Below are 23,067 nucleotides of genomic sequence, written 5' to 3'. Positions count from 1 at the left end.
GGAATTCCAAAGAACAGGACAAGGAGAGACCAGGAGCGAAGGAACAAGGCAGGGAGCAGGAACAGAACCTCAGAAGGCAGAGACCAGGAACAGAACCTCGGAAGGCAGGGGCCAGAAACAGAACCACGGAAGGCAGGGAGCAGGAACAGAACCTCGGAAGGCAGGGACCAGGGAACAGAACCTCAGAACAGAGTCGAAAAACGTGCATCACAGGAGAAGACAGGCACGCATGCGCGTCAAAAAGAAGACAGTGCGCCTTAGAGAAGATGGCGGGCATCCCCACACAGGAGGCGGCAGGCGTCCCCGCCGCCCCAGTAGATCACCAGGTACCGTTACACTTGGGTCCTGAGGTTAAATTACCATATTGATTTGAGCCCTATTCTAAGAAGGTAAAGAAACCCTATCTTAGAAGTTGTCTCTTTAACTTTAACACCTATGGCCTGCTTTTGAGGCTACACTACAAAATGACCGTGCCCCCTGTCCTGCTACACTACACTTTCTTTTATTGAAGGGCTGTAGGACACTTTTAGAATGTTCAGGCCAACCTGACAGACAATGGTATCTTGGGAAAAGCAAAAAAAAAAAAAAAAAATATACAAAACAAATAAATTAATTGATTTTTAATCCAGGAACACCTACAAAAAACCTATTGGGAAAAGTCATTCACCCCTAAATATTTAACAAATACAAAGGGAACAACATTCGAAAGAAAACAACTTTTTCACTTGGTGCATTAACTTCATGCAACATTTTCTGTTTATTATATATGCATTTTGTTAATACCCATGTACATTTGCATTAAATGTAACTCTTTTCAGACTCCAATTCATAAAACAACTCAGAAGCGTTTTAATGGTAAAGATTATATTTAGATTCAATCATCAAGTCTAGTTTTACTACTGGAAATTATGATTATCTTTAGTATAGGATTCTAGGATAGGATTCTATATCCAGAGCAGACACCTGCACAGGGTTCTTAATGTGAAGACAACTCAAGCTATGCAGATGTTTGTTTATTTTAATCTTGCTATTGATCTGATGGCTATCCTTCATTCCTGTTGGACTACAAACATTTCCATGACCATCAAGTGGACCATTCAAGGTGTCCTTTAGAGTTGGGTTAATTGTTTGGATGCTATATTTACTTTTAATACTCAGAAGTAGTGATGGGTGAAAAGTTTCGGCAGGCATGGATTCGCGGCGAATTTCCACGTTTCGCCATTGGCGGATTGTTTCGCGGAACGAATGAAAAATTTTGCCGTGGAAAAATTCGCCGCACGTCCAAAAACAATAGCCGTGGGCGACGAAACAATAGCCGCGGGCGACGAAACAATAGCCGCGGGCGACGAAACAATAGCCGCACGACAAAATAATAGCCACGGGCGCAGAAACAATAGCCGTGCGGCAAAATAATAGCCGCGGGCGACGAAACAATAGCCGCGCGACAAAATAATAGCCGCTGGCGACGAAACAATAGCCGCGCGACAAAATAATAGCCGCGGGCGACAAATTTTTTACTCAGAAGCATTTTGATGGAAAATATTCTATTTAGATTCAATCAAGTCTAGTTTTACTACTGGAAATCATCGTTATCTTTAGGATAGAATTCTATATCCAAATGGTCGCAAAGGGTTCCTAATGCAAAGACATCTCTAACTATGTAGTTGTTTGTTTATTTTGTTCCTTTTGGCCTACAAACAACTTCATGACCAGTTGCAAAGTGGATCATTCTTTGCAAGTGTCCTTTACAGTTGGGTTCATTGTTTGGATGTTCTTTTTACTTTTGACTTCATGTACCTTTCTCATAGCTACAGTATCATCTGATTGTGGTTGGATGTGGATTTACCAAAATGGAGGAGGGTTTTTGCTTTAATCAATGCCAAGGACATTACTACAATTATACATGCTAACATATAAATGACTACAGTTTGCTTTATAAGGCCTTTTACAATTGTGTAGCATGCAATACACTTTCTTTGATGGGATATCACTTGTCAATATCGTCAGAAGTCTGTTCCACACCTGTTTCCCATTATATACTAAAAAGAAAAGCAGGCGAGGATTCTACCGAATATAAGAAAATCTAAAATAAAAACACTGAAGATTAACTCCACTTTTTGGATAAGCCAATTTGATTTGATCGAATTATAGGGCCAAATCCTCAGCTCAAATTTCATTTTCAGTGTTTACATTCTATATAAATTCATGGTGCCAACTGAGAGACAAACTGGCTGCCCATATATCCTTGTAAAAACGAACAAATAATGAAATACAAAAACTTTCAGAATAAAAAGAGTAGGAATATTAAAATGACATTTGTTTAATTCATTCAACAAATAAAGGCAATTAATAATCCCCCCTCCCCTGGCGCGTTAATCTAATGTGCCCACAGGGGAGGACGTTGGGTGGGGGACCCTGCGAACCTCCCTTACCCCCCACAGGGGCCCCCACTGAGCCTTCCTAACCCCCCCGCAGGGTCCCCCACCTGAGGTCCTCCCCTGTGAGTGCATAAGTTTAATGTGTCAGGGGAGGAACGGTCGGCCAGGGGAGTGCCGGCAAGGGTCCGGTCTCCACCAGGTTTTTTCCCGGTGTCCCGGCGGCCCAGTCCGACCCTGGATAAATATGATAGCTCAAGCTAACATATCAGAGCCAAGGTTTGTCATCTCTCTCTGTGTATCAAGCAGCACCATTGATATTTAATAGAATAGTTGATAAGTGGAGATGTATGTTTTGAACAGCATAGAAAACACAAGGCCCCATTCACTAAGCACAATTGTTCTTAATGAACTATTGTTCTTAAAGAAACAGACAGCACTTAATCAGGCAATTGCCCTAAGTATCCTGTACTGTACCAGACCAATATTGGATGCAGGGAGTTCCTTTTTTTTCTCTTAGCCATTGGCCTTATTAAGCTGATTACCGCCCATTAAATGTTTCCTGTGCCTGGAAATGCACTTTCCCTCATTTACTCACTAAATATTCCCACCACTGCAGGGAAGCTTACCAGTGAATAGGCAATTTGCTTTAATTACGCTAACTGCACTAGACCAATTAAACCCTTTGCTCATTGGGTATTACCCACTACTGCATATGGGGTAAATTTGCACTTATGGTTGTAAATAAGAACCATGTAGCGCTCATTGGAAATCCATTCATTGAAAGCATGCATCATTAATCTGAAAGAACGGCTGAGTAAATAATGATAATGGCCTTGAATTTGCGAGTGATGAGAGACTGTTGGAACGTATTAGCCTAGGCATGAACTACTTTTTGTCACCAGGATTAGCACAATCAAGTTACACACAAAGCAAAGTACTCCAGTTCCAGCGATCCCAGTAACAACGTAAGGCATGCATTCCATCTCAGGAATGTCGGAGGCAGGTACCACGGGCATAGTATGCACATTACTGAATAACCCCAACAACACAAGTGCCACGATTGCTCTTTTATTACTCGGGGTGAAAAGAGAACACACCTACCCAATGGAGTGTTAATGTGCAGCGTGCCTTTACACGTGTGTGCTCTTATCCCATAATCCATTGCATTGGAAATCACACCCGCAGCTGTTTGGGCATCCATCAGCGTTATAGTACAAGCAAAGCCATTAGCTCCAGGGTCCCACAGCCGCACTCACGCTCGGGATTCAGCAGTAGAGCCAGGAAGGATAAAGTGTTTGTTGATGCAAGTACCTTTAAAGGGGAACTCCACCCAAACACAACTTAAGATTTTTGAAAAGAAAACATAATTTTAAGCAACTATTCAACAAATATCAGTTAAAACATATGCAGCCTTTTCATGATTTTTAGCCTCCTGTTCTCCTGCTGATCTGGCTGGCTACTATGAGACTCAAAAATGTAACAGACGTCACCTGTCAGCCTTCACCCTCCCAATCCATACAGACCCATACTGACCTATCTATACACTCACATACAGACCCATACTGACCTATCCACTTACATACAGACCCATATTGACCTATCTATACACTCACATACAGACCCACACTGACCTATCCACTCACATACAGACCCATACTGACCTATCTATCCACTCACATACAGACCCATACTGACCTATCTATTCACTCCCATACAGACCCACACTGACCTATCCACTCACATACAGACCCACACTGACCTATCCACTCACATACAGACCCATACTGACCTATCAACTCACATACAGACCCATACTGACCTATCTATCCACTCACATACAGACCCATACTGACCTATCTATACACTCACATACAGACCCACACTGACCTATCTATACACTCACATACAGACCCACACTGACCTATCTATCCACTCACATACAGACCCATACTGACCTATCTATCTACTCACATACAGACCCATACTGACCTATCTATACACTCACATACAGACCCACACTGACCTATCTATCCACTCACATACAGACCCATACTGTCCTATCCACTCACATACAGACCCACACTGACCTATCTATTCACTCACATACAGACCCACACTGACCTATCTATTCACTCACATACAGACCCACACTGACCTATCTATTCACTCACATACAGACCCACACTGACCTATCTATCCACTCACATACAGACCCACACTGACCTATCTATACACTCACATACAGACCCATACTGACCTATCTATCCACTCACATACAGACCCATACTGACCTATCTATCCACTCACATACAGACCCATACTGATCTATCTATCCACTCACATACAGACCCATACTGACCTATCTATCCACTCACATACAGACCCATACTGACCTATCTATCCACTCACATACAGACCCATACTGACCTATCCACTCACATACAGACCCATACTGACCAATCTATCCACTCACATACAGACCCATACTGACCTATCTATCCACTCACATACAGACCCACACTGTCCTATCCACTCACATACAGACCCACACTGACCTATCTATCCACTCACATACAGACCCATACTGTCCTATCCACTCACATACAGACCCATACTGACCCATCTATCCACTCACATACAGACCCACACTGACCTATCCACTCACATACAGACCCATACTGACCTATCTATCCACTCACATACAGACCCATACTGACCCATCTATCCACTCACATACAGACCCATACTGACCTATCTATCCACTCACATACAGACCCATACTGTCCTATCCACTCACATACAGACCCATACTGACCCATCTATCCACTCACATACAGACCCATACTGACCTATCTATCCACTCACATACAGACCCATACTGTCCTATCCACTCACATACAGACCCACACTGACCTATCTATTCACTCACATACAGACCCATACTGACCTATCTATACACTCACATACAAACCCATACTGACCCATCTATCCACTCACATACAGACCCATACTGACCTATCTATCCACTCACATACAGACCCACACTGACCTATCTATCCACTCACATACAGACCCATACTGACCTATCTATCCACTCACATACAGACCCACACTGACCTATCTATCCACTCACATACAGACCCATACTGACCTATCTATACACTCACCTACACAAACCCATACTGACCTATCTATCCACTCACATACAGACCCATACTGACCTATCTATCCACTCACATACAGACCCATACTGACCTATCTATCCACTCACATACAGACCCATACTGACCTATCTATCCACTCACATACAGACCCATACTGACCTATCTATCCACTCACATACAGACCCATACTGTCCTATCCACTCACATACAGACCCATACTGACCCATCTATCCACTCACATACAGACCCACACTGACCTATCCACTCACATACAGACCCATACTGACCTATCTATCCACTCACATACAGACCCATACTGACCTATCTATCCACTCACCTACAGACCCATACTGACCTATCTATCCACTCACATACAGACCCATACTGACCTATCTATCCACTCACATACAGACCCATACTGACCTATCTATCCACTCACATACAGACCCACACTGACCTATCTATCCACTCACATACAGACCCATACTGTCCTATCCACTCACATACAGACCCATACTGACCCATCTATCCACTCACATACAGACCCATACTGACCTATCTATCCACTCACATACAGACCCATACTGACCTATCTATCCACTCACATACAGACCCATACTGTCCTATCCACTCACATACAGACCCATACTGACCCATCTATCCACTCACATACAGACCCATACTGACCTATATATCCACTCACATACAGACCCATACTGTCCTATCCACTCACATACAGACCCACACTGACCTATCTATCCACTCACATACAGACCCACACTGACCTATCTATCCACTCACATACAGACCCATACTGACCTATCTATACACTCACATACAGACCCACACTGACCTATCTATACACTCACATACAGACCCACACTGACCTATCTATCCACTCACATACAGACCCACACTGACCTATCTATCCACTCACATAACAGACCCACACTGACCTATCTATCCACTCACATACAGACCCATACTGACCTATCTATCCACTCACATACATACCCACACTGTCCTATCCACTCACATACAGACCCACACTGACCTATCTATCCACTCACATACAGACCCATACTGTCCTATCCACTCACATACAGACCCATACTGACCCATCTATCCACTCACATACAGACCCATACTGACCTATCTATCCACTCACATACAGACCCATACTGACCTATCTATCCACTCACATACAGACCCATACTGACCTATCTATCCACTCACATACAGACCCATACTGACCTATCTATCCACTCACATACAGACCCACACTGACCTATCTATCCACTCACATACAGACCCATACTGACCTATCTATACACTCACCTACACAAACCCATACTGACCTATCTATCCACTCACATACAGACCCATACTGACCTATCTATCCACTCACATACAGACCCATACTGACCTATCTATCCACTCACATACAGACCCATACTGACCTATCTATCCACTCACATACAGACCCATACTGACCTATCTATCCACTCACATACAGACCCATACTGTCCTATCCACTCACATACAGACCCATACTGACCCATCTATCCACTCACATACAGACCCATACTGTCCTATCCACTCACATACAGACCCATACTGACCCATCTATCCACTCACATACAGACCCACACTGACCTATCCACTCACATACAGACCCATACTGACCCATCTATCCACTCACATACAGACCCATACTGACCTATCTATCCACTCACATACAGACCCATACTGTCCTATCCACTCACATACAGACCCATACTGACCCATCTATCCACTCACATACAGACCCATACTGACCTATCTATCCACTCACATACAGACCCATACTGTCCTATCCACTCACATACAGACCCACACTGACCTATCTATCCACTCACATACAGACCCACACTGACCTATCTATCCACTCACATACAGACCCATACTGACCTATCTATACACTCACATACAGACCCACACTGACCTATCTATCCACTCACATACAGACCCACACTGACCTATCTATCCACTCACATACAGACCCACACTGACCTATCTATCCACTCACATACAGACCCATACTGACCTATCTATCCACTCACATACAGACCCATACTGACCTATCTATACATTCACATACAGACCCACACTGACCTATCTATCCACTCACATACAGACCCACACTGACCTATCTATACACTCACATACAGACCCACACTGACCTATCTATCCACTCACATACAGACCCACACTGACCTATCTATCCACTCACATACAGACCCACACTGACCTATCTATCCACTCACATACAGACCCACACTGACCTATCCACTCACATACAGACCCATACTGACCCATCTATCCACTCACATACAGACCCATACTGACCTATCTATCCACTCACATACAGACCCATACTGTCCTATCCACTCACATACAGACCCATACTGACCCATCTATCCACTCACATACAGACCCATACTGACCTATCTATCCACTCACATACAGACCCATACTGTCCTATCCACTCACATACAGACCCACAGTGACCTATCTATCCACTCACATACAGACCCACACTGACCTATCTATCCACTCACATACAGACCCATACTGACCTATCTATCCACTCACATACAGACCCATACTGACCTATCTATCCACTCACATACAGACCCATACTGACCTATCTATACATTCACATACAGACCCACACTGACCTATCTATCCACTCACATACAGACCCACACTGACCTATCTATCCACTCACATACAGACCCATACTGACCTATCTATCCACTCACATACAGACCCACACTGACCTATCTATCCACTCACATACAGACCCATACTGACCTATCTATCCACTCACATACAGACCCATACTGACCTATCTATCCACTCACATACAGACCCATACTGACCTATCTATACACTCACATACAGACCCATACTGACCTATCTATCCACTCACATACAGACCCACACTGACCTATCTATCCACTCACATACAGACCCATACTGACCTATCTATCCACTCACATACAGACCCATACTGACCTATCTATCCCCTCCCATACAGACCCATACTGACCTATCTATCCACTCACATACAGACCCATACTGACCTATCTATCCACTCACATACAGACCCATACTGACCTATCTATCCACTCACATACAGACCCATACTGACCTATCTATCCACTCACATACAGACCCACACTGACCTATCTATCCACTCACATACAGACCCACACTGACCTATCCACTCACAGTGGGGGTCTGTATGTGAGTGGATAGGTAGGTCAGTGTGGGTCTGTATGTGAGTGGATAGGTCATGTGGGTCTGTATGTGAGTGGATAGGTCAGTGTGGGTCTGTATGTGAGTGGATAGATAGGTCAGTATGGGTCTGTATGTGAGTGTATAGATAGGTCAGTGTGGGTCTGTATGTGAGTGGATAGATAGGTCAGTATGGGTCTGTATGGGAGACCCATACTGATACAGACCCACACTGACCTACCTATCCACTCACATACAGACCCATACTGACCTATCTATCCACTCACATACAGACCCACACTGACCTATCCACTCACATACAGACCCACACTGACCTACCTATCCACTCACATACAGACCCATACTGACCTACCTATCCACTCACATACAGACCCACACTGACCTATCTATACACTCACATACAGACCCACACTGACCTATCTATCCACTCACATACAGACCCATACTGACCTATCTATCCACTCACATACAGACCCATACTGTCCTATCCACTCACATACAGACCCACAGTGACCTATCTATCCACTCACATACAGACCCACACTGACCTATCTATCCACTCACATACAGACCCATACTGACCTATCTATCCACTCACATACAGACCCATACTGACCTATCTATCCACTCACATACAGACCCATACTGACCTATCTATACATTCACATACAGACCCACACTGACCTATCTATCCACTCACATACAGACCCACACTGACCTATCTATCCACTCACATACAGACCCATACTGACCTATCTATCCACTCACATACAGACCCACACTGACCTATCTATCCACTCACATACAGACCCATACTGACCTATCTATCCACTCACATACAGACCCATACTGACCTATCTATCCACTCACATACAGACCCATACTGACCTATCTATACACTCACATACAGACCCATACTGACCTATCTATCCACTCACATACAGACCCACACTGACCTATCTATCCACTCACATACAGACCCATACTGACCTATCTATCCACTCACATACAGACCCATACTGACCTATCTATCCCCTCCCATACAGACCCATACTGACCTATCTATCCACTCACATACAGACCCATACTGACCTATCTATCCACTCACATACAGACCCATACTGACCTATCTATCCACTCACATACAGACCCATACTGACCTATCTATCCACTCACATACAGACCCACACTGACCTATCTATCCACTCACATACAGACCCACACTGACCTATCCACTCACAGTGGGGGTCTGTATGTGAGTGGATAGGTAGGTCAGTGTGGGTCTGTATGTGAGTGGATAGGTCATGTGGGTCTGTATGTGAGTGGATAGGTCAGTGTGGGTCTGTATGTGAGTGGATAGATAGGTCAGTATGGGTCTGTATGTGAGTGTATAGATAGGTCAGTGTGGGTCTGTATGTGAGTGGATAGATAGGTCAGTATGGGTCTGTATGGGAGACCCATACTGATACAGACCCACACTGACCTACCTATCCACTCACATACAGACCCATACTGACCTATCTATCCACTCACATACAGACCCACACTGACCTATCCACTCACATACAGACCCACACTGACCTACCTATCCACTCACATACAGACCCATACTGACCTACCTATCCACTCACATACAGACCCACACTGACCTATCTATACACTCACATACAGACCCACACTGACCTATCTATCCACTCACATACAGACCCATACTGACCTATCTATCCACTCACATACAGACCCACACTGACCTATCCACTCACATACAGACCCACACTGACCTACCTATCCACTCACATACAGACCCATACTGACCTATCTATCCACTCACATACAGACCCATACTGACCTATCTATCCACTCACATACAGACCCATACTGACCTATCTATCCACTCACATACAGACCCACACTGACCTATCCACTCACATACAGACCCACACTGACCTACCTATCCACTCACATACAGACCCATACTGACCTACCTATCCACTCACATACAGACCCACACTGACCTATCTTTACACTCACATACAGACCCATACTAAACCCTGCAGCATTTCACTGACTATAGTCAATCCATACTTACTGCTTTGATCCATACATCATAAGCCGATCATTTTCTCTCCTTACCTAAATGATCTCAGAATTAATTGGATAATTTAATGTCTGATTTTTTTGTTTCTTTGTTATACTTTACAAATGGAAAGCCGACAAACAAGGCAGAAAAAAAAGGACAAAAAGGCCTCCGTAATTACCATTTAAGTAAAAAGAGTCAAAAGAATGTGGTTATAGGATACGTTTCACTTGTCAGCTTTTATTTAATTATATTTCCCTCGAAATAGAATGTTTGGAGAATTGCGTGCAATCCTGATTTAATTACAGGCTGTTTGTAACGCACCATCCCTTTTTCCATTCGGTGGAGCAGCATACTCCAATGAAACAAATATTTGAAGCATTTGAAAAATTGTTGTCCAAAAGGCTGTAGTATTGTGTAAGCAACCACAAAAATGCAGCACTTGTCCTGGATTAAACACATTCCCTTATCACCCACCTTCGTTCTGTGCAGTTTCTTTCCTGCTCCTCTCTGCCTTTACTTGTGCTTCTTTGGCAGAGAAACATCTTATTCTCTCTCTGTTTAATTAATTTGCCTCTATTTACTGTAAATCTGTGTGTGTGTGTCTGTGTGTGTGTGTCTGTGTGGAGTAATAAAAATAAATGGTGGCAACTATTTTGTAACATACTAGTTAGACAGGAACTTGTATGAAAAAACTTGCACTTTTTTTCCAAGATCAAGCTTGAATTGGAAATGAATAATTCCCTGAGCCAATGCACATAGAAGGAATGTCAATGGATAGGAGCGCTAAGGTTATACCTGCAAGGTCCCTCAGCTGGGCCTTATGAAGTCAGTTGGTCACACATAGAAAAAAGTGAAATATATCCTGGTTCCAACATAATACAGTTAGATTTATTTATTGAACCAGCTTCTAATATTTTAATAAACATGGAATTCACCATCTTAAAATCTCATGTTAAAGAACCTTATCCATGAGAAACACCTAAAGCTTCTCTCCTTCAGTCACAAGGAATCGCCTTGTGTCACATGTGTGGTCTGGAGAAAAACCTCCATTTAGTATTCCCAGTACTAATCTTACATTTATTTGTACTGATTAATGAGATTAATGAGAGCCCTGGAATGTACCTTTATCAAAAGAGAAACTATTCTTGCTCATATCTGACGTTCTCAAAATCAGTTATTTTCTTTTCACCCCTTTTAGCCAAATTTACTGAATGAGATTTTTCTATGCAGAAAATGTAACTTCTATGACTTCTATGTATTGCCACAAATACTCTTATTTCTTTATCTGTGTGTAGAGATGTAGCGAACCTCACAAAAAAAGTTCGCGAACCCGTTTGCGAACTTCTGCCAAAAAGTGCAAACTTTTGCGAACTTTGCGAACCCCATAGACTTCAATGGGAAGGCGAACTTTAAAACCAAGAAAAGCCATTTCTGGCCAGAAAACTGATTTTAAAGTTGTTTAAAGGGTGCCACGACCTGGACAGTGACATGCAGGAGGGGGATCAAGGGCAAAAATTTCTCTGAAAAATACTTTGTTGGCACAGCGTTGCGTTTTGTGCTGGAAAGGGCAGAAATCACACTACATTTCTAAACTTGTGTAATAAACTGCTTTATAACGTCTGGCATCTACATAAATTACAGTAGCAAAGTAAAAAAACACAAATAAAAAAAAATGATGTGAATGTGTGGTTGGTGCTTAGTGCACTACTATGAGCCGCACACCTGTCTCCAACACACACAGACGGAGCTGCAGTAACAATGAAAAGAAGAGTAACAGTAATCAGAAAATAAAAGCAGTCCTTACAAGGACTATTGGGTTACAGCAGATGAGATCAGCAGGACAGCTGCCCCCAGCAGCTACATACAGAGCAGTAGAAAGTAGATTACTAGTCAGCAAAGCTACCTAAACTGTCCCTCAAACCCCTGCACAGCTCTCTCCCTATGCTAACTCATCAAGCACACACAGGCAGAATGTAAAATGGCTGCTGGGCTTCGGTTTATATATGGAAGGGAGTGGTCCGGGGGTGGTCCAGGAGGGAGAGCTGCCTGATTGGCTGCCATGTATCTGCTGGCTCTGGGGTGAGAGGTCATAATTTGGCTCCAGCTAAGGCGAACCCAAAATTGCGAACTTTGCTAAAAGCTCGCGAACTTGCGAACACCCGATTTTCGTGCGAATTAGTTCTCCAGCGAACAGTTCGCTACATCTCTATCTGTGTGTAAGTATATAAAATAAGAGAGAGAGTGGGTCAGCCATGTGTGTGCCAAATAGGAAAGGTAATAAGTGGAAACAAATATGAAATAAAATTGCAATTTAAGATTTAATTTAATCTGGGCTTTATGTTCTTAAATATTTTTTATTTACACAAGGGGCAGATTTATTCATTTTTGCATTTTGACACAATTTTTAATTTGTAATTGCAATAATTTCCCACTATTGTGTTATATATATTTTCAGCAATCAAGTTTAAAAAAAATAAAAATAAAACAACTCTTAAAACCTGACAAAAAGGGAAACTGCACCCAAACAAAGTTTTGCCTAATGAAAGAAAAAAAAAAATATATATATACTGTATATTCTTAGCAAATTTCCTATATACATTTCTTGAAAAAATGTTCTGTGGTTTTAAAGCTATTTATAATGAAAGCAATATTTATATCTCTATTTTCCAAATCACTCTCCAGCTGCGGTAATAGGGCTGCCGGGTAGTGAAGAGCAAATTTTTTCGCCAGGCATAGATTTGCAGTGAATTTCCTCATTTCGCCATTGGCTAATTGTTTCGCATCAAAAAAGGGCGCGGTAACATAACAGAAAGGCACGACCGTGTCAAAAAACAGGAGCAGAGCGGCAAAAAAAAAATCGCAAATCACAAATTTTTCGGTGAATCGAAACGGGACAGATTCACTCATCACTAGTGCCGGGACTTAAGGATGGAGGCAGGGGAGCTTTGACTGGGTTAGGCAGGCTTAGGAAGGAGAGGGTTAACTGGTAGAGTGAGGGTGGGGGGGAGGAGTCAGTGAGCAAGGAAGGAGTAGGAGCGTAGCCGGAAGCCTCACTTTGTGTTCCTCATTATTATTATTAACATTCATTTATAAAGCACCAACATATTCCACAGCGCTGTACAATAAGTGGGTTTCATACATTGGGCATACAGAGTAACATATAAAGCAATCAATAACCGATACAAGAGGGGAAGAGAGCCCTGCCCAAAAGAGCTTACAATCTACAAGTCCGTAGAGTTGGTTGTTACCTCCCTGGGAGGTAAGGGTTTGAGTGGGGCTTATTTGCTTCTACTTGCCCATCTGAGTGCAGCAGCACGGGAATGGTGGGGGCCCATTTACTCTGTGGAGTACTATGGGCAAGCATTCCAGTTGAGTAATTATTTTGTAATAGTTCTTGCATTGTTGATTAACATTGTTAATAAAGCTGTGGCCTTTTCAATGGACCCAAGTGCCTCAGTGTTGTTATTTCTAACTAAAACGAAGGGCCTGATAAATGGTAACGACTACGGTGGCCTTAACGCTGCCCAGATCCCAGATGCATGTGTATGAATGGTGTCAATTCCATTAGCTTCCAATTCACTTTCACAAGTCACTGGCCCCACATAGCAAATGTGAGAATGTTCTAACCCAAGAACATACCTACGTTCTGCCCGTTGCAGCTTACAAGCACTTTCATGATACCCATTGCCATGCCATTAAACGTTTTGTTACTACAAAAAACACCAGCTGTGAGCTGCCTCCTAGTAAATACACGAACCCCATGTAAAATATTAAGCACCTGAAATGTATTCTCCAGAATGAAAGCCAGGATTTGCATAGAGAGCCAGTAAAACAAACCTTTCAACATTTCCTATTTGCAGGAAATAGTGCACATTATATTCCATTTTCTCCCTTGATCGAGTGTTTGTCATAATAGCCTTTTATACGTGTGTTCATATTCATAGTCAATGCCTGCAATCAAAATAAATTGTAGAAATGTGCTGGCAATGAAGCCTGCAGGTGTAGGCTCAGATAATTGTGGGTGGGGGAGTTGTATTACCGTATCCAAAGGAGCTTCCAGTACATTGTGGCGTTTAGCCTTGCTGTGTTTTTATTGCTTGCAGTAATAGCTTCACCACTAACTTCTTTGTAGATTTTTTTCTGTTTGATGTCTGTTTACAAATATGATGGCTTCTTCTGTACTGCATGTTCCAACTGAAATTACTCATTTTGCCCCATAGTGGCTAATTGATGCCATGGTCTTGGTGGAAGGTTCAGCTATAACCACCGGAAGGTTCTTTTGTATCAGTCTTTTTCCTGATGAAAGTCTGCAGCCAGCATGTCCTCATCTCTTATTTCTTTAAAAGCATTCAAAATTGTGCTCCTGGGGAGGGGGAAAAGTCTACAGGATAAGTTATTTTATAATCAGTAACCCCAGTATGTTAGACATTCAACACTATTTTCTGTACAAAAAGCTCCAGAGCTTGCTGGGTCAAGAAGTTCCCTTGCCTTTCCTTTCCTTCTTTATCAGTTGTTGGAAGATATGGCACAGACCCTTGAGTTTTCTTACTTGGGTGCTTCCATGTTTTTATAACAGTAGTGGAAGTTCAATGAGGTTACTTAAGGTCCCCATACACGGGCCAATTCTAGCTGCCGATATCGGTCCCTTAGACTGATTCGGCAGCTAATTGGCCCGTGTATGGGCACTACCAACGGGCCTGCCTGACCGATATCTGGCTTGAAATCGGCCAGATCTCGATCGGGCAGGTTAGAAAATCTAGTCGAATCGGGGACCACATCGGCTCGTTGATGCGGTCCCCGGACCGACTTTTCCTATACCCGTCGTTATAATTCGATTGTTTGGCCCCAGGGCCAAAAGATCGAATTAGCCTGGATTCTCCCGATATCGCCCACCCATGGGTGGGGGATATCGGGAGAAGATCTGCTCGCTTTGCGATATCGCCAAGTGAGCGGATCTGTAGGTGTATGGGCACCATTACATCTTAGGCCCAAATGGGCTGATTGTGATTGGTTTGGTTATCTGGCTCACATTCAAAATGGTTTATTGCTCCAGTAATGCAGGTTTATTTGACAAGGACTCCCCATAATTGTTGTGTTACCTAGACCATATCTGTAGCTTTTGACTCCTGATTAAACAACAGAAAAGCTGAAAAAAGGCATAAAAAGAATTGAAAAATGAGTATTTGAAGGGTTGAAGTTCAAGAATTCCATACCAAGAGTAAATGATTAGTTACTATGCTATTAGTTGCAATGATTTTCATGCATTGAATGCTTTTCTGGAAAACAAGTGGGATACAATCTCTATTTGTCCCCTTGTGAGGTTGGAATGGCAGCTAGCCTATTGTTTTGTCTAAAATCCTATTAATTGTTTTACAGAGTTGTATGTAGATATGCTAAAGTGGGTTTTCAGAGATCACATCCAGTTGTATTTGATTTAGACAGTTCAGAATGGTCTTGTGATGGACTCCACACATAGGATGACACAACCATCTTCAGTAATGGGACACCATGGAAGACACCAACACTCTGGATATAAGAATGAAACTCAGCATATATGTAAAAAACTAGCAGCTTGTAGCAACCTTTCTTACTCATGAGCCACAGTCAAATGTAAAAAGACTTGGAGAGCAACACAAGCACCATAAAAGTTCATGGAGGAGCCAAATAAGGGCTGTGATTGGCTATTAGGCAGCCTCTATGCACACTATCAGCTTACAGGGGGCTTTATTTGGTAGGAAATCTTGTTTTTATTCAACCAAAACTTGCCCCCAAGTCAGGAATTCAAAAATAACTACCTGGTTTGGGGGCACTGAGAGCAACATCCAAAGGGTTGGGTAGAAACTTGTTGCCCCTGAGCCACTGGTTGGGGGTCACTGGTATACTGCATACAGGGTAAAACAGTATTTGGGATCAATGCAGAATAAAAGGCATGGGTTATGTGGTTGTTCATGGGCATTTTTTAAGCTACAGGATGTCTTCAGGAGAGCAAAAAGTCTAGGAACGCTTGTCTATCATGACCTGGAGCCAGCTCCGCATTAAGTAATGTCTGACTATCACAGAGGAACAATGGAATCTTTGATTCTGTTCCGTTGCTTTGCCTCGGGACTGTAGGCCGATATCCACCTTCTCGCTTCTTCAACAATGAAGCCATACAAGGGTTGCCCTATTGTGCTTATATTCCAGTTTCTCGTAGCATTTCTGTCTTTTTCTCGCCCCCTTCACCTGGAAGCAAAGTTTCCTGCTCACTTATTATTGTAATACAATTCAAAAAAGATATCCACAGTAACTGAATGTATAAATTATTTACCAAATTCTTGACAAATGGCACTTTTTTTTTATTATCCGCAATATCCTCTAGGGCTAGGTGATGAATATTTTTATGACATTTTATTATATGTCTTAGTTGCAGAGCAGCAAATGTGTTCATTAAAATGTTTAAAATCCAGGATGATCCACAAATATGAGACATTATTGTATAGACTGTAAACTTCTATATCTAACATTCATTAGACAGTCATTATTAATCAGCAATTCTAAAAATTATTTTGACACCCAAAATGATTTGACCCCTGAATCCCATGTGGGTGGGTCCCAAACTGTGGGACTGTCATCCTGAAGCAGGCTCAGTGGCTTGGCAATGAGGGCCCAGTCTGTAGGCCAGTTGGTAGAATGTTCTTTTTTTTCAGGTATTTTTGGAAGCCTGTCAATTAAAGCACGGTTTTGGTGAATACTTATGTAATATCTCGGATATTTTGATTTTTGATTTTTAATATACAGGACCTGTTATCCAGAATGCTCGGGACCTGGCATTTTCCGAGTAAAGGGATCTTTCTGTAATTTGGATCTCCATAACTTAAGTCTGCTAAAAATCATTTAAATATTAAATAAAACCTATATGATTGTTTTGCCTCCAATAAGGATTAATTATACCTTAGTTGGGATCAAGTACAGGTACTGTTTTATTATTACAGAGAAAAGGGAATCATTTAACCATTAAATAAACCCAATAGGGCTGTTCTGCCTCCAATAAGGATTAATTATATCTTAGTTGGGATCAAGTACAGGTACTGTTTTATTATTACAGAGAAAAGGGAATCATTTAACCATGAAATAAACCCAATAGGGCTGTTCTGCCCCCAATAAGGGGTAATTATATCTTAGTTGGGATCAAGTACAGGTACTGTTTTATTATTACAGAGAAAAGGGAATCATTTAACCATTAAATAAACCCAATAGGACTGTTCTGCCCCCAATAAGGGGTAATTATATCTTAGTTGGGATCAAGTACAGGTACTGTTTTATTATTACAGAGAAAAGGGAATCATTTAACCATTAAATAAACCCAATAGGGCTGTTCTGCCCCCAATAAGGGGTAATTATATCTTAGTTGGGATCAAGTACAGGTACTGTTTTATTATTACAGAGAAAAGGGAATAACCATGAAATAAACCCAATAGGGCTGTTCTGCCCCCAATAAGGGGTAATTATATCTTAGTTGGGATCAAGTACAGGTACTGTTTTATTATTACAGAGAAAAGGGAATCATTTAACCATTAAATAAACCCAATAGGGCTGTTCTGCCCCCAATAAGGGGTAATTATATCTTAGTTGGGATCAAGTACAGGTACTGTTTTATTATTACAGAGAAAAGGGAATAACCATGAAATAAACCCAATAGGGCTGTTCTGCCCCCAATAAGGGGTAATTATATCTTAGTTGGGATCAAGTACAGGTACTGTTTTATTATTACAGAGAAAAGGGAATCATTTAACCATTAAATAAACCCAATAGGGCTGTTCTGCCCCCAATAAGGGGTAATTATATCTTAGTTGGGATCAAGTACAAAGTTCTGTTTTATTATTACATAGAAAAAGGAAATCATTTGTAAAAATTAGAATTATTTGTTTATAATGGGAGATGGCCTTTCCGTAATTCGGAACTTTCTGGAAAATGGGTTTCCGGATAAGGGATCCCATACCTGTATTTGTAGCCTTGTTAAGAGCTAAGTAGTGATGGGCTGATCGTTTTGCGAAACGGATGAAAAAATTTGCTGCGGAAAAATTCGCAGGCGTCAAAATAAACTGTCGCAGGCGTCAAAATATATAGTCGTGAGTCAAAAGAATACTCGTGGCGTCAAAATAAATAGTTGCGCGTCAAAAGAATATTCGCAACATCAAAGAATAGTCGCGGCGTCAAAACAAATAGTCATGGCATCAAGATAATAGTCGCACAACATTTTCACCGTTTCGCAAATCTTTTGAAAGATCTGCAAATTTTTAGTTGAAGCGAAACGGGATAAATTTGCTCATCTCTAGAGCTAAGGTGGGTCCTGGTCAATTACTGGACCTCAAACTGAAGGGGGTTTGAAATGAAGAAGGTCCAAATACCACTGCTCTGAGCATCCTGGGATTCTCTCAGGGCCGCACTGTAGGTTCTTAGCCAAGTTTGGTATATGTAATTTCCTAATGAGAAGTATTGGAACCCGGACAAAAATATAGAATCAAACAAATGTAGCAAAATGAGCAAAAGAAGTGCGGAAACATATATTTGACAACATTTTCAAGCTAATTTGTTTGGGAACGGAATCTGTGGAACGTCGTGGAGAGACTTTTGGGAAATGGTAAAATGGTTCAGTCTAATCATATTGAATCTTACATGTTTTCTAACTTTATTAACTGTTATAGACCCCTAGCCTCCTTCAAAGCAGTTTAGTGATTGCTCTGGAAAATAACATATGGATGCTATGCAAGGCATGTGTCTATAAATGCTTCTGTAGCTATTTTAGTCTTGCGGTTCTGCGGGTTCAAAATATACAACATGTAGTTACTCTCCTTGTCAGTAACTACTGAATTTAGTCAACAGACCTCACTGTGGAATCTTTTAAGATGTATTTAGTAAACTGATAGGCTATAGATAGGTTCTTCATAGCTTTATATCTGTTTACACGTGTACACCCAGTATGTACAATAACTGGTGCATCTGAAAGCAGCAATCCTTCTAATGATTCCAACATGGCTCCTTGATTAAGGATAAACATGCTACTATAGTGAAGGTTGTTTATCTCTTGAGTGGAACTTTGTAACTGGATATATGGTAATGTTTGGATAACAGTAGACTAATTACATGCATCTTTAAATTTAGATTCCTGTTGAATCAGTCATTTAGTTAATACTAAATGACTGTAGCTTATATCAATCTATATAAGAACTGCTCTAGCACAAGTATTCTCTGGCCTTACACCCTTGCCAATTGGTTAGTATTCCGCAATAACTAACAAGAACACAATGGAATCTTTCTGACTGTATTTGCAAGTCAGGCAATCATGATGTAAAAATAAGCCTGTTATAGTTCCAGTGCAGCAAATAATCATTTACCATATATTATCCCTTAATGTAGGCCTCCTAAGCTCATAACAAGTTACAGATATATAGAAACATTGGGGTAACAGTCACCCTGCTATAATTCCAGGGGTACCCAGGGCACAAATAAGCACTCACCCCAAATCTCTCCCTAACTGGCCTTCAGGCTGGGCCCCCTTAGATCATAACAAGGTTACAGATATATAGAAACATTGGGGTAACAGTCACCCTGCTATAGTTCCAGGGGTACCCAGGGCACAAATAAGCACTCACCCCAAATCTCTCCCTAACTGGCCTTCAGGCTGGGCCCCCTTAGATCATAACAAGGTTACAGATATATAGAAACATTGGGGTAACAGTCACCCTGCTATAGTTCCAGGGGTACCCATGGCACAAATAAGCACTCACCCCAAATCCCCCCCTAACTGGCCTTCAGGCTGGGCCCCCTTAGCTCATAACAAGGTTACAGATATATAGAAACATTGGGGTAACAATCACCCTGCTATAGTTCCAGGGGTACCCAGGGCACAAATAAGCACTCACCCCAAATCTCCCCCTAACTGGCCTTCAGGCTGGGCCCCCTTAGCCCATAACAAGGTTACAGATATATAGAAACATTGGGGTAACAATCACCCTGCTATAGTTCCAGGGGTACCCAGGGCACAAATAAGCACTCATCCCAAATCCCCCCCTAACTGGCCTTCAGGCTGGGCCCCCTTAGCTCATAACAAGGTTACAGATATATAGAAACATTGGGGTAACAGTCACCCTGCTATAGTTCCAGGGGTACCCAGGGCACAAATAAGCACTCACCCCAAAATCTCCCCCTAACTGGACATCAGGCTGGGCCCCCTTAGCCCATAACAAGGTTACAGATATATAGAAACATTGGGGTAACAGTCACCCTGCTATAGTTCCAGGGGTACCCAGGGCACAAATAAGCACTCACCCCAAATCTCCCCCTAACTGGCCTTCAGGCTGGGCCCCCTTAGCCCATAACAAGGTTAGAGATATATAGAAACATTGGGGTAACAGTCACCCTGCTATAGTTCCAGGGGTACCCAGGGCACAAATAAGCACTCACCCCAAATCCCCCCCTAACTGGCCTTCAGGCTGGGCTCCCTTAGCCCATAACAAGGTTACAGATATATAGAAACATTGGGGTAACAGTCACCCTGCTATAGTTCCAGGGGTACCCAGGGCACAAATAAGCACTCACCCCAAATCCCCCCTAACTGTGCATACCTGTATTTCTGTCGTTCTGATAAAAACCGACCCTGCTGCGTGCGTATCTGATAAGAAAACTGTAAGCTCTTCTGCGCTACAGGCTAATGTGAATGATTCATTTTCAGTGCAGCAAAATTCATTTGTACTACAGTGATTAAGGAAAATAAATAAAATGGATGTATTTATTTTTATTACATTAAATGAATTGGTTTGGTTGAGTTTTTATTAAATTAATTGCTTTTATTACATTCATTAATTCTGTACTTTTTATGACATTTTATATTTATTTTTATGACATTTTCTTTTATTAATTAATTCTAATATTATCATTCCCAATTTTACATTTTCTTCTATCAAAGCAAGTCTATTACAACAATGAAACAAATGCCACATATATAAAGAACTTGCAGAGCAGGTCACATTCATAATGGGTGAATAAATCAAACATGGGCTTGGCTGCATATTTAAAGTCAATATTAATGAAAAATCAAATCTTCCCATGCTCATTTTATTATACAGGGAATTATTATTGTGTCACGGCTACCCCAAAATTATGACTTGCTAGCAAACCTGCCCAAGTACTTCCCAGTAATAACAATATAATTTTGCAGAAAATACCCCCAAAACATTATCAACAACGCTATGGTTACACAGATGCCAAGGAACGTACTAGCAAATGGGGTCATGCCAAAATTTATATTAAAGTGGGTAATAAATGTTTGGAATAATCAGTGTAATTTATCTAAGCTACAATAACATTCTCCATTCCCGACCCACTGATGTGAAGTCACGTTACTCATTGTACTTGGTACCTTTTTTATGAGCTGAAAAGGAAAAACAGAATATTTCATTAAAATTCTCCGGAGGAGGTGGGGGTCATTTTGAAAGGAACTGAACAAGATCAAATAGATATTATCAATTAATTCAATAAAAACATATAGGGTTGCGCATCATTTGACTCCGCAGCTTTGAAAAGTTTCTCAGATCTCAGTCCAACGCCGGGATCTTTCCTACAAAAACAAATTCGGCGAGAAGCAAAATATTTCATTTAGAGGTTCCGATCTCTGCCAGTTTTAGGACAGGACCACAGCAAATTATGATCTAGGGTTTGTTGACCTTTATTTACAAATGTATCACACTAACTTTCCAGGCTTTTGAGTCCCGGCCAGAAGTACCCGATTTCTTCATCGCTCGGCTCTGCTAACTTTCAACACAACATTATGGCATTTTTCCTCTTGGCTCACCAAGGAACCACCTGTTATGAAGTGATCAAAAATGTAATAAATGAAATAGCAAGAATTAAAAAAAAAAAAAAAGCGTACACATCCATAAAAGAATTTTTTAAAAATGACACGCATGTGATTTTTGGAAAGAGCATAAATAAAGTCATCTTGGGACAATGTGTGCATGTTTCAGCCTAAACAGCTCCCATGCCAGCCTGCAGGACACACAGTTCTTGTTTCATTTGTTACACAAGATGTATTAGAAACAGTGGCGTAAGTAGAGAAGGAGCAGACCTTCCTCTATAGCAGGGATCCCCAACCTTTTTCACCTGC

Source organism: Xenopus tropicalis, chromosome 2, assembly GCF_000004195.4.
Source record: "Xenopus tropicalis strain Nigerian chromosome 2, UCB_Xtro_10.0, whole genome shotgun sequence".
NCBI classification, from domain to species: domain Eukaryota; kingdom Metazoa; phylum Chordata; class Amphibia; order Anura; family Pipidae; genus Xenopus; species Xenopus tropicalis.
Note: the sequence above shows the minus strand (reverse complement) of the source record.